This window comes from Malus sylvestris, chromosome 7 (assembly GCF_916048215.2).
Source record: "Malus sylvestris chromosome 7, drMalSylv7.2, whole genome shotgun sequence".
Classification (NCBI taxonomy): Eukaryota; Viridiplantae; Streptophyta; class Magnoliopsida; order Rosales; family Rosaceae; genus Malus; species Malus sylvestris.
This window is the reverse complement of record NC_062266.1, coordinates 24759433-24774032: the sequence shown is the minus strand read 5'-3', so window position 1 is coordinate 24774032 and position 14600 is coordinate 24759433. Positions and strand designations below refer to the sequence as shown.

The window sequence follows — 14600 nt, the reverse complement described above, 5'->3', positions numbered from 1 at the left end:
CTTCCCAGGTGGGTTGTTGACGTACGCGGGGTACATCTATCCTTGCAGGTGTGTTTACAGCGGGTATCTTGTCACCTTTGCTAGATAATTAAAAGCATTCGACATGCTTTGAGTAATGCTCTGAAGATCTATAATTCGTAGCACCTCAATTTCAGACTAGGCAGTGCGGGGATCTAAATGAGACATCATGCAAGCATACCACTACAATTCGCGGCGTTCTACGGGAACGTTAGCATGCTTATCTCCTCCTAACGATGGGAAAACTGTCTCATCAAAGTGATAATCCGCAAAATGTACGATAAAGAGATCTTCTATCAAGGGTTCTAAGTAGCGAACAATTGATAGCGAATCATGATTCATAACCGACATAGATTCCTATTTTTCTTTGAGGACCTATTTTGGTACGTAGCGACGGCGCTATTGGCACATAAATGGCGCACCCAAACACCCGTAAATGCGAGATGTCAGGCTCGTATCCACTAACCAACTATAACGGTGAATGTGGTTGAGTAGCGGTGGGCCTCAAATGGACCAACATAGTTGTGTGCAATATTGCATAGCCCTAGGCAGATACCTGTAGTTTGGTTCTCATAACCAAAGTTCGAGCGATCAATTGAAGGCGCTTTATGAAAGCTTCTGCTAGGCCGTTTTGGGTGTGAACATGGGGTACATGATGTTCCACATCAATCTCTACTGACATGCAATAATTGTCAAAAGTCTGTGACGTAAACTCTCCAGCCGTATCCAGTTAAATCGACTTAATCGGATAATCAGGGTGGTGAACCCTTAGCTTAATGATTTGAGCTAGGAGTTTAGCAAACGCGACGTTGCGTGTGGACAATAGGCAAACATGTGACCATCTTGTCGATGTATCAACCAACACCATAAAGTATCTAAATGGTCTGCAAATTGGTTGGATGGGTCCACAAATGTCCCCTTGAATCATTTAAAGAAATTTAGGGGGGTCGTGAATAATCTTTGTATAGGAGGGTTGAGTATTTAACTTCCCTAAAGAACACGTTTTGCATGGCGGGAGTCCAACATAGGGATGTAACATATGCCCGTGTGAAGATTTGAGGATACCGCGCATCATGTCACGTCCAAGATGTCCCAAACGGTCATGCAAAAGCAACAAAGTGTCCTAGAACTCAAGCATAAGGCCAACCACATTTTGGGCTTCTATGCCGTGAATGGTTGTGATGTACAACCCACTTGGCAGACGTTCCAACTTCTCGTGAATATGTTTCTAGCCATATTCGTATGAAGTGATACAAAGAAATTCAAAACCATTATCTTAAGTGGTTTCAAGGTGATATTGATTATCTCGAATATCTCTAAAACTCAGCAATGTGGAGAATAGAGTGCCTCCTTAATGGTCAAAATTGTACCATTGGACAACATGATACGTGCCTTTCCGTATCCTTCAATCTGGGCCTGAGAGAGTTGTCAAATGAGCTTTCTTGGGTATTAAGTTAGTAAAATAGTGTCGTTCACACAAGATGATGTGCGTGGTTGCACTATCTGTGAGACAACTAACTTTCCCACTAGACATACCTAGAAATAAATTGATTGAATTGGTCACATGCATAAATATAAGTCTATTAATTCAATTAAGCAATTTGAGAAAATAATATCCATTCAAATAACAATCCATAATTCAAAACAAACCAAAACCAAACAAATTATTCAAAATACTTAGAAAAATTGTTCAAAATTAAACCATAAACCTAGAAACTAGGGGGGTAAGGCCAGCCACTCCTAGTGGGTTCGGCCACTAAGGGTAAACACCCTAAAAACATGTCTAATTTATTCATCCATAGGTGTTGATGCCTCCTGAAAATCTGATATCTCCATTGATGTAGTTGCATCTTCCGGATGATCTACATGTGCAAAGTTAGACTCACGACGTGAATGATACTTGGCAATAGATTTAGGGGAAGCTTAGCATATGTGTGACCAATGATCCCTTGATCCACTGCAATAACACATGTCCAGTTCAGTAGAAGCGGGTTGAAAGGGAGTTTTGCCCTTGTTCTTGAAGTTTGGGGTCTTAAGGGCGAGTGGTGGACGCTGCTGGGTCACATTTCTTGCCTTAGGTGTGGCACTATGTTGACCTTGGGCCCGTGGTTGGGCTTGTCGCCTATTGTCACGGCCACGACGATTCTTTCGTCGTTTATGACTGCTAGAATAGGTCGTATGTGCTTCAGGCGCGACATTCTAGCCATTGGGTCGCGATTGATGATTCTTCATTAAAAGCTGGTTCGGCTTTTCAGCGAGAAGTAAAACAGAGATTAAATCTGAAAACTTGGTGAATTTATATGTCCTATATTGTTGCTGTAGGATAATATTGGTGGCATGGAAGGTCGAATAAGTCTTCTCCAAGAAATCTGATTCGGTTAGTTCCACTTTGTAGAATTTCAACAGTGAACAGATTCTACAAACTTCAGAGTTGTATCCATTCATGGACTTAAAGTCCTGGAAGCGAAGATACTGTCAGTCGTGTCTTGCTTCAGGCAAGTATATGTCTTTCTGGTGATCGAAATGATCAGCTAGAGCAAGCCAGAGGGTGCGTGGGTTCTCCTCAGTGAGATACTCAGTCTACAGTGCATTATGGATGTGTCTTCGAATAAAGATCATTGCAAAAGCCTTCTAAGTTTCGTCAACAGGTTTGTCGGCGATAGGTGTCTCGATGATGGCTCTAATGCCCTTTGCAGTCAGATGGAGATTCATGTCTTAAACCCATTTCATATAGTTTCTTCCAGAGACTTCTAGAGTGAAGAAATCGAGCTTGTTCAAGTTCGACATGTCCCTAAAACAGAGGGGAAAACGTGAGTAGCCATATGGTAAGCCATAGACATATATCGTATAACATGCACGTTCTATAGACATGTATTGGTTTAATTTGTGCATGAAAACTACAAGTTTCAAGTGGTATGTTTTGAATGAAAACTTTGGGTTTCAAAGGCACTAAATTTGAGGTTCAATTTAGTTTTATGAACAATTAGTTCATAATGAGAGGTTCCTGCAAGAAACATAGAATGCAATATACTAATTTGAATATAGTGGATTTGAGGTTCTTCGGGAACTCAAGTGTGAGAGCTTCGTTACTACGAAAGTAAGTAACGGTTCAAAGTATAAAAATAAATTATTGAATTGTTAATGTCCAAAAATGATATTCAGGTTAAAAATTTTGGATTCATTATCAGATTAATGGACTACGGGTCACTTTTAATTAATTCAATAAATCGGGCCATACAGGGTCGATTGTAGAAGCTAAATAATATTAAAATAATATTATTGGATCGAAAATATAGCCCCAAAAATATTTGGGCTGGGTGCCATGAGTAGGCAAGGTTTTAAGGCCTCAGGGGTGGACTGTAAGCCATGAGCTTGGGTGAGGAAAAAAAAAAGCAGCCCAAGCTGCAGGTTTGGGCTTCAAGAGGGTACGGGTCAAGGCCCAGAGACAGCTGGCCTGTGAGGTGAGGCATGTGAGGACAAAGCCCAGCCCCGTGAGCTGGAGTGTAGGTTCGTATGGGAGCCCAGCAGCATAGGCTGGCTTCCTATGTTGCAAGCCGCAAGAAAAACTAAGCCCAATCAAGTGGGCTAGCATCGAAGGGAGTAGTTATGCGGGCCTGGGTGCGTGCAAGATAAGGACCCAACAAGCAAAGCTTGTCGTGGTAGAATTGGATCCAGGAAAACTGCGAGCCTCTTTAGAGGTAGAACTGTGGCTTCAAGCCCATGCCAGTGAATCAGGCCGAAGGCTTGGGGGTCCAAATAGGTGCAGTAAAGCCCAGAGGGCTGCTGCTGATGTTATGCCACAGAGGTGTTGTCATACAATGTCCAATTTCCTTTAGGGTTTAGGAAACCCAAATTTACTTCTAATTTATTTTAGGGTTTTTATCACAAATGGTCCCTGAAATTGACCTACCCAATCAAAATGGTCCATGAAATTGAAAATAAATCAACGTAGTCCCTGAAAATGGTGGTTGCAAATCAATGTGGTCTGTTGATGCACAAAATCAGCGAGGACTTTGGTACAACAGAAAGTGTCAGGTTTTGTGACCTTCGCTTGGTTGCTTCGGTCACTAGTGAGGATAAGTACGTAAATGAATAGAGACAGAGAAGCAAACACAGGATGTACGTGGTTCACCCAGATTGGCTACGTCCACGGAGTAGAGGAGTTCTCATTAATTGTGAAGGGTTTACACAAATACATAGGTTCAAGCTCTGGTTTAGTGAGTTCTAGTGAATAGTTTAGTACAAAATGACATTAGAGATTATTGTGGGAGAATGATCCCTATTTATAGAGGAGAGTTTCTAGTTTTGTTCTAATATCGACACGTGTCGTGTTGTGATTGGCTTCTGATGTTGACACGTGTCAAGCTGTGATTGGCTTCTGATGTCGACACGTGTCGCATTGTGATTGGCCTCCTGGTTGAAGGGAAGCTCTTCTAGGTCCTTGACGGTATAACGTTGACCGGTGCTCAGTAGTTTCGGGATTGGTCAAGTATGGTACAAACAGTGCTCCCCTAAGTTCCCGAGTGAGGGAAGCTCCTCGGTTGGGGACTTGCAAGATCCAAGCCATTGAGTAATCACGAAACTTCTAAGTACTGAAGTGTGGTATCATTTTCACGTGCCTTATCTGTCTCATATGTAGATGTGGCATCTTCTCTGGAAGTACTTTTCCTCCATCCATGGATGGTATCTTTAACCGATGAAGATGCACAAGGTAATGTATCAATTTCACTTGAAGCTTACTTGTTGTTTCGGGCTTGGTCAAGTGCGATACAAACCCTATAGTAAGAGTCCCCCAAGTCGCTGAGCTAGGAGATCTGCCGAAAGAGGTGACAGATAAGGTAAGCAGTCAAACTTCCAAGCAAGCAACCCAGGATCGGAGGTTCGACTTCGGCTTCCGATTGATTGTTCTCCTTCTCCTTGTCTCTCATTCAGCTGCCAGGATAAGGAGAAGCAAATGGAGAAGAGATGATATGAGATACTTTTGCTTTTGAAGAAGTAACTTTCCACAGGCTTATTCTTGAACTGTGCTGGAGGGTTTTCTGGTTCCCTTCAGAGTATAAGGCCGACTCAAGAATTTGAGGGTCAAAACAAGTCCATCAAATATAGAGTACGTTCGACCTTGATGATATGGGATACTTTTGCTGTTGACGGAATAATGAATGTGGTATGGAAAGGTGTCGTGCTGTAGTGATCTGTTTCAGCTCACCGTTGAACCTTCTACTTCAATCTTTTGCATGGCAGAAGTGGTGTGCAACCTTTGCATTTAAATGGTCCTTCAGAACATTCTTTCATAGTGACTCATCCACGCTTGGCAGCTTCAGTGTAAAGAGCCAATATTTGATCAACTGTCATGAGGTATTTGCCGGTGGAATTCGTGACCTTGACAGCAGTTGAGGATGAGTACTCGAGAGCAATGCTAAGTAAGCAACCAGGCAAAGGTTCCAGGCAGTCAGTTCCAGATTGGAGGTTTGATTTCAAGTTCCGACTGACTGCTCTCTTTCTCCTTGTCCTGCAGGTGTGGACAAGGACAAAGACAAAGATAGGGAGAAAGCATGATATGGGATACTCTTGCTTTCGACCCTGATGATATGAGATACTCTTGTTCTTGGTGTGGCTTATTTGCTGAGGTATTATCGGGGGGAAATAAAGCTGAGTATTTCGAAAGGGTATGTTGAGGGTGCCTTCTCGAATGCAAGAAAGGGTTGAGCATTTTTGCAGGTTTGCCTGTCCGTTGAGGAGGGAGGTCGATGTATATAGGGATTTCCCAATAACAAGTAGTAATGCTATTCCTTTACCCTTCTTGGTCACAGCAATGTAGTGGGAGCTGCCAGCTTCACGTGTTTTAACTTTGTCAGAGCACTTTGAAAAAGTGGTATGTGGTATCTGGAAAGCTGATGTTACGTGTGAAGATTACAGACAAGCTTTATCTAAGGAAATCTGGCTCTCGAAGTTCTAAGAGTTGTGCCTCTTCGGTTTTCGAACAAGCTCCCGTCACAATTCCGTTAAAATTTCTGTTAAGTGTTGATGTGGCACATAAATGGGTCCCAAAAATTTAATAAAATATTATTATGTGAATAAAAAAATATTTAAATAATAAAAACAATTGTTATTTTTATAATTAAAATATTGTAAAATTTTTTTTTTTTTAAAATGAGGAGATGATTGCCGCACCCACCATTTCTGTTACTCTTTCACTCTCTTTGTTTTCTCATAAACCCAGCAACAAACCCCACCATAAACCCAGCAAGAATACAGAATACCAAACCCCTACCACGAAAAGCGGCGAGCAATTCTCCCATTCCGGCTGTACGCCGCTGTTTTGTTCGTCTCCAGTATCTCCCTCCTCTTCCCCCCTTCTGCTTCGAGACTCGCTCATTCTCAACGAGAACGATCGACGGCAGTGATGCCTTCGAACTCGGCTCCGTCGCCTAGGCCCGATTCTCCGAAGCCCCTGACTCCCGAAACGGTGCCGAATGCGCCGTTTCGTTGAACCGAGAAATGGTGTCCTCCTACGACCCGTTGCTAATCCACATCACCATGACTCTCGACTCCGAGTACCTCCGAGGGTTGGTAGCTACCTTGCACTCCATCAAAAAGAGGTGGAAATGCAAAAAAAAAAAAAAAAAAAAAAAAAGAGAAAATCTTCACTCTTTTTTATGTGTTTGAATGATGAGGATGAGAAATTGATATTATGTGAGAGAGAGAGAGAGAGAGTGGAGGTGGAGGTGGAGGATTCACAGGTGGCGATGGAGACACAACGCAAAGCCTTTGAAAAAACCTCAAAGAGCTTTAAAATCTGATGACTGAGGGCGATGTGATCCTTTTCTGAATTGTGGATTTATGAGTTTGCTGTGACTTTCATATGGGGAATTGGATTTTCTCCTTCCAATTTTATCATTTATGTGAATATTTCTGTGAATAGGAGGGGAAGAAGATGAACAGTGTTCAATCATCTCCTTTTTTTTTTATTAAGATTTTAATTATAAAAAATAACAATTGTTTTTTATTATGTACATATTTTTTATTCGCATAATAATAGTTAATTAAATTTATGGGACCCATTTATGTGCCACATCAGCACTTAACAAAAATTTTAACAGAATTGTGACGGAAGGACCACATTGATTTGCAACAATCATTTTCAGGGACTACATTGATCGATTTTCAATGTCAAGGATCATCTTGATTGGGTGAGTCAATTTCAAGGACCATTTGTGATAAAAACCCTTTATTTTATATAATTTGACTCACATATTCCAAATAACAATTTAATTGTGCAATGCATGAAACAAATATATATATTGACAAATATATGAATATATACAATATATATATATCGAAAGGAAAATATAAACATAGAGGGGCTCATGCATCATGGGGAATGTTTTCATGCTTCGTGGACATTTCAAATATCTTCTTTTATTTTAAGAGTACCTGATTAGCAGAAAACGAATAAGCCCTTGAATTTGGTGGATGATAGTCTCCTCCTACAATGCGTCCATTCCTCAGCTTCTAGCAAGAACGTGTTGATAACGTGTTGTAAGCCTGTTTGATTGAACGATCTAGGGTTTAGAGAGAAAGAAGGGAGGCCAGCTACACTTTGAGAGAAGAGATATTGATTTAATTGTGAGGTGTGTTTAATTCACCCCATTGTGCCTTTATTTATAGTAGTAGGATAGGTAAAAACCTTTCCCTTTAGGATTACAACATTTAATAGGTAATCTACTCCTAATAGGAATATAAGATACATTCTCATATCTACTAGGATTTACACAATCACATTCCTATTCAAAATATGACTACAACATCTTTAATAATTTCGGACTAAAAATTTATTTAGAAGGATTGTAACAAAAAAAACTATTTCTAAGTTAAAATTTTACGTTTTAACTAAAAAATTGAAGACCGTCTAAGCATTTCTCTTTTACAAATGGTTAGGATTGAAACCTGGCCGCCAGCTCAGTTATAAAACCGCTCCCATTCCCCACCCCAGTCCTCACTACTCACACACCAGTAGGGGTGCGAAAAATTCCCAAAAATCCCGAACCAAACCGAAAAAAAAAACAGATCCCAAACCGATTTTCCCAAAATTTTCGATATGCTATCCCGAAAAAATGCCGAATTTTCAGTATGGGAATCGGGATTATCTTCCCAATATTTCGATATTCCCATACCAAACCGAAAATATATATTTTTAATTATTATATATATATATATATATATATATATATATATATATATATACTTACACAGATAATATATATATATATATATTAATTATAGTTAGAGTTAATTTGAACTGTTGGATTGTTTCAAATTAATATATGTCGTCCATTCCTTGTTAGGCTTTCTCCCCGTCGAGGACTCGAGTGACGTTTCGAACATTCGATTTCATTTCTCACTCACTCAGTCTTTCAGCTCAGCGCTTCAGCCACCGAGAGAGCCTTCTCATCCTCTTCTCTATCTCAAATCCAACTCCGCCCAGCCAATCACTAGCCCACCACCACACGGATCATCAACTGTTGTCTCTCTTCGACGGTGGACCCTTCCTTCACGACACAGAGCCATAGCCACCACCGGTCCCTCTCTCTCTCGACTCTCTCGCTATTCTCTCTCTTAGGAGTCTCTGACTCTCTCGTGCGATTCTTTCTCTCAGATTCAGACATAGGTAAATAAATATGGGAATTAATTTAGGGTTTGAAATTTAATTTAGGGTTTGTGAAATTTAATTTACGAATTCTAGATTAGGGTTTGTAATTTTAGGGTTTTTGAAATTTAATTTTCGAATTCTAGATTAGGGTTTGTAAATTTAGGGTTTGTTTGGTTTCACAGATTCTATTTAATTGGTCTAATGGTTCTTGGGTTTTTTCAGATTGGTGAAGGTCCGAAGGAACTGGGCTCTTTTGCTTTGCTTTTGCAGCTTCTGTGCTAGAGTTTTATTTACCAACAGGTAAATTTCTCAGATGAAGTAATCAGGAACTTATGGACTAGAACTTGTGTTTGATGTATGTTCTTTTAACCTAGTCGTAATATATTTTGTTCATTGCGTAGGATTAAGTAATCAGGAAACATTGACATAGGCTTATGGATTAGAATTGTTTGTCTCCCACATTTGTGATGCCAATGGGCTAGACTGGAAAAGAGTGACCTAAACTTTCAAAATGTTGTACAAGATGTTGGCAGAGTAGTCAAATACTGTATGGTTTGTACTTATTGGTCCTTGTGAACCTTCTGTATTTAAGCCTCTTGAGTTATAAGTGGTTGCTTGTCTACAAACGTTTAAAATTTGAAGTCTATGGGTCTAATATGTTGGGGATGGAAGAAGACGACACTAATAACTGTCATTCCTCTAGTAGGTGGCGCTTTGCTACTTTCACAATCCTTGCAAAGTTGCATTACCTGTTGCATATTGCATTTCAGAACAATTATTTTCTTTGATTGGGTCCTCCTGTATCTTATGTTAATTCCTGTGGAGTTCATAGAATGCACACCATTGGTTATAAGTCAACAATCTATGTTTTAATTATTTATGCTAATAAACAATAAATACGAATATAAAAATTAACAGAGTATGAATAAAACAAAAATATAAAACAAACAAAGATTAAGGCTTGCGTACCACAATGTCCTTGAAACAGAAATTTCATCCCTACTCAGTGCTTGTAGTTCTACGGACGTCTGCTTCACCAGGATTCAACGATCTAAGTTGGAATTCCAGCACTGGAAAACTAGACTTCTGGCAAATTTGTTTGTGGTACTCTCAGTATGCTTGGTATATGAGGATTGATGATTTTCAGTTATCTAAATGATATGCAGATGCATGTATTTATAGTGAGCATATGTCTGTTCGCAACAGACATGTTTTTGGGAGGCGACTGTTCAACGTAAAGGGTGTGTTGCTCCATCTGTTTCTTAGATTTCATCTGAAAAGATGAGTCTTTTCATAAAAAAATTATTTAATTAAATTCGAAATTAATTAAAAATAATTAATTATAGAATTTAATTTTCAGAGCCCAACCCCATCTTTTGATAATTAATTATATATTAATTATATATATTAAATATTAATTAATTGATATTAATTATTACACCCCAAAGCCCAACCTCAAGGGTGAGCCCAATTTTAGTCTCCAATGTCCATCACTCCAATCACTTTCTATAAGGGACAAAGCCTTATAAAGTGAGGAAACATTGTGATAATGAGCAATGTGGGACAATAAAATTCTACTCAAAATTTCCAACATACACTGCACAACCAAATATTATAGCCGAAAAGCCGAAAAGCCAAAGAGCCCAATACCCCAAAAACCGAACCACCCCTACACACCAGTGCCATTTTCCCACGCATTTCCTAGAAAACTGTAGCCAACTTTTCTCGGTTGCTAAACAAGCAAATACCCAAACCCCAACCACAAACATGGCCCCTGCTAGGGTTAGGTTCAAAAAACCGAAAATCGAAAACCGAAAAAAATCGAAAACCGAATCGAACCGAAACCGAAAAAACCGAACCGAATTGAAAAAACCGAATCGAACCGAACTCTTTTGGTTCGGTTCGGTTTTGGTGGTCTAGAAACCGAACCAAACCGAAATAATTAAATTAATATTTTTTTAATTTTATTTATTTAATTATTTGATTTTATTATATTAGAATATGATACTTCGGACTACTGCTGTGGTAGGACTTGTTTGCTTTCCAATTCAAATTGTTTTCTCAGCTTCTCCATCTACAACAAAAATTAGAACTTATACCATTACATGCAATATTTCCAGTTTATATCATTAAGTGCAACACATATATAAGAACACATATCTCAACTGCACTGCAGTTGATTAGGGAAAGCAAACATCGTATAAAAGTCTCATGAGTTTATTAAACACTACGAGATCAAAAACAAAATTCAAACTTTCTCACCTATGGCCAAGTATAGTAGCTTCCGTGGCCTAACAATTTTGAAAAGTATATCAATATATTCAAAAATATTGATGAACACCTCTTCAAAATTTGTTGGTGGTAGAAGCTAAACACAGAATGTAGAAATTATATTATGTAACCACATATATGGATAAAAAAAATTCGGACCATAAAGATAAAGAAAATATCAAAAATTGTTACCTAGACAATAATCAAAATAAATAGTATATTATAGAATGTTTATCTTATTGCTAGTGAAGAATACATGTAGAGAGAGAGAGAGAGAGATTGAGAGAGAGAGAGAGAGAGAGAGAGAGAGAGAGAGAGAGAGATTGAGAGAAAGAGAGGAATGAATAAGGTAGTACTCCATCATCATCGTCTAAAAAGAAATCTATTTACAGTTAAACTTTAAACCCAAAATATTTAAAAAAAACCTTTATGTTATAATTCTAGTTGAACTTTAAATGTTTATTTTCATTATCTTTAAGTCTAGTTGGAATATTTATGTTATGATTATGTTGGATATGTTAAAATTTAAGATTTCAATTTTTTTTATTTTTTGAAAAAAAAAACCGAACCGAAAAAAAATTAAACCGAACCGAACTGAACCGAAATTTCGGTTCGATTTTGATTTTTGCAAAAAACAGAACCGATTTGAACCGAACCCACCCCTAGCCCCTGCCGCGCCGCTGCCACCTACCTCAGCCCCAGAGGCCTTCAACGACGTACCCCAATGCTTGACCCTAACGGGCCACTCATTCTTCTACCGAATTCCCTTAGCTCTCCCCACCGACGTCCCACACATCCACAAGCTCATCCACCAGCTGGCCGTCTTTGAGCACCTAACCAACCTCTTCGTCGCCACCGAGTCCTCCCTCTCCTCCATCCTCTTCACCTCCCATCCGTTCCAATCCTTCACCATCTTCGTCCTCGAGGTCTCTCAGACGCCTTTCGTGGAACACCTTCACCTTGAGTGCAACAACTCGGCCTACCCACCCACCATCAAAACCCTCAATCTGGACCTCCCCATCGATGACCCAGAACGTAATTTGTTCAGGTCCAACAGCGGGGACGCCGTCGTTGCTGGGTTTGTGCTGTTTTTCCCAAATTACTCCACCCTTCTGGGGAAACGAGGGTTTTACGTTGAGGACCTGTTTGTGAGGGAGTGCTACAGGAGGAAGGGGCTCGGGAAAATGCTGCTTTCGACGGTGGTGAAGCAGGCAGTGAGGATGGGGTACGGTATAGTGGAATGGGTGGTGCTCGACTGAAACGTGAATGCTATAAAGTTTCATGAGGAGATGGGGGCAAAGATTTTGCAGGAGTGGAGGATTTGCAGGCTCACAGGTGATGCTCTCAATGCTTATGTCAATGCCTAACTTGATAATTTCCATGGCTCTTTTCCGGGATTTAGAGTTGAGGAAATTACATGAGTCGTGGGTGTAACGTTTGGATTCTGGTTATATCCTTTCTAGTTTCGAAATTTCTCTTGTTGTTATCTCAATGGCATTGTTGTTATGTTTGTTTAATCTTTCTTTGGGTTCTTAGTTGCTTTTTTTGTGACTTGTTATCCAAGGAATGTCATTTGTGTTGCGATTTTAGACTCCGAGAATTGGACATGTGTTGAAGTAAAAAAATATGCCAGAAAAAAATAATTAATTAATTTTGGGCTTCCTTTCCTAAATTTCAGATGAAAAAATGAAATGAATGGAAAAAATTCTTACTTTTTATTTCTACCATAATTTGTATAAGTGTTCTATCAAAAAATAAATAAATCATTTGTATAAGTGTAGCACATAGAAGTGGTTCCATTATTGAAGGAATGTGGGTTCTAGAATTTTAATTCGAAAAGCAAAATCAAAGTGGTGGATGAGATAATTTTTTCTCACCATACATCTAATCATTTATCATATGTCCTTTCAACTTACTCTAGTTAATTTTTACATTAAATGTTACTTTTTCAAATTTTTTTAAATTAACAAATATTAAGTGAAATGACACATAAAAAATAGTTAGATGTATGTGAGCATACACTAAGGTTTAGAATGGTTAGCAAAAATGCTCTTGTGGTTTAACAAACGATATTGTTTACACAAAGGGAAAGAAATGGACTTAACCTCATAATGAACTAATAATAATGTGGTTCAAATTCTCCATTCTTCCGTTTCCTTAATGCTCCATAATGATCAGCCCCATATTGCAAAATTAATGCCAAAACAAAACACCAAGCCGTTCCTTTTTCTTTCTTGAATGATCCACCTCCAAACCTTCTTTTGTCTTCTCTTTTATTCTCCAACAGCCTAATAATTGATAAATTAATGCCTAGCAAAACTCCTTTTTATTCTTGTCTTCCTTCATTTCCTTCTGTGTAACCAACGAAAGCTTAGGCACCTATGTACTGTTTGAGATATTGAATGAAATACCAATCTATCGTTGCTTGTAAAAAAAAAAAACCCGACGAAAGCTTACCACCAACTTATTATCTTGAGTTTACTTGCTGCAGTCATAGCATCCTTGCATCTCGCCGTCTAACTTCTAGAAAATCTGTAAGTGGTCATATTCTGCTGCAGTTGTGTCTGTGTCGGCTTGCTCATGAGAATAGAAGAGAAGGCAAAGCTTTCATTTTTCTTTTCTGTGCAATAAAAGGATAAAGGCCGTCTTCTTCTTGAAGTGGCCATGTACCGTGCATAACATTTAAATAACATGATGTATTTGAAACCCAAAAAGAAGGAAAAACATGTGATCTTAAATATGCCAAAAGCACACACACTCATTTTATTTAGGCAAAATATTGAGAAAGAATTATACTTGACTCATTTAACTCAATTAAAACTAATAATGAGCTCCAATATAATTTCCATCTCATTAATCTAGCTTGAGAACACAAAATCATGCAATTCCTTTCGTTTAAATCAAATATATCGTGAAAATGTAGCTTTCGGGGTAAAATAAATAGTAAAATAGGTTCGCAACAAATACCCCCAAACTTACGTTTTACTAGTCCTCGAGTAAAAGAAAGAAAAAGCATTAAAAAAAAAATAGCATGGAAACCACTAGCTTCCCCCTATGACCTCAAAGAATCTCAATCAGAGTTCATAATAATAAAGAATTTTCACAAGCACAAAGCAACTGAATCAACCATATTCCATGTGTTAGCCAAAACCTTTCAATCATCCTTGAGGTGTAGTGTGTATAATAGCCTTGCCAATGCAATTCCAAGCTTATCAAAATCATCATATGCAAACAAATGACCTTCTCACCGGACATACACTCATTCACACATATTTATGGGTTAATGTGTTTCACTCAAATGATCTCATTAATTAAACATGCAGGCATATGCTTGCTTATCAACCTAGCTCGGTATCAATTTCAAGTAATTTCTTGGATCAAAAAGTCTTTTGCCAGGTTGTAATGGGGCTAAAGGTGATAAGCTATTGAAAGAAAGGATATGGAATTCAAAACTTTTGAGAAAGTATACATTAGAGCAAGCCAAAGACAGTAACATCCTCTCACAATTTCAACTAGAAATATGAACTTTGCATCACAAGCTATCCCTCCAACTTATGCAATTGCACACTCAAGCTTTTCACGTATAATAACAATGAACATTAATGACATGTTTACGCACCCATAATCGGAATGAAAATAAGGAATCCAATTCCGATTACGG

General features: G+C 38.6%; 1 pseudogene; it reads left to right on the top strand.

Annotated features, from left to right (window-relative positions):
- Positions 1 to 6516: 6516 nt before the first annotated feature.
- LOC126630211 (probable acetyltransferase NATA1-like) lies at positions 6517 to 12306 on the top strand (annotated as a pseudogene).
- Positions 12307 to 14600: the final 2294 nt, after the last annotated feature.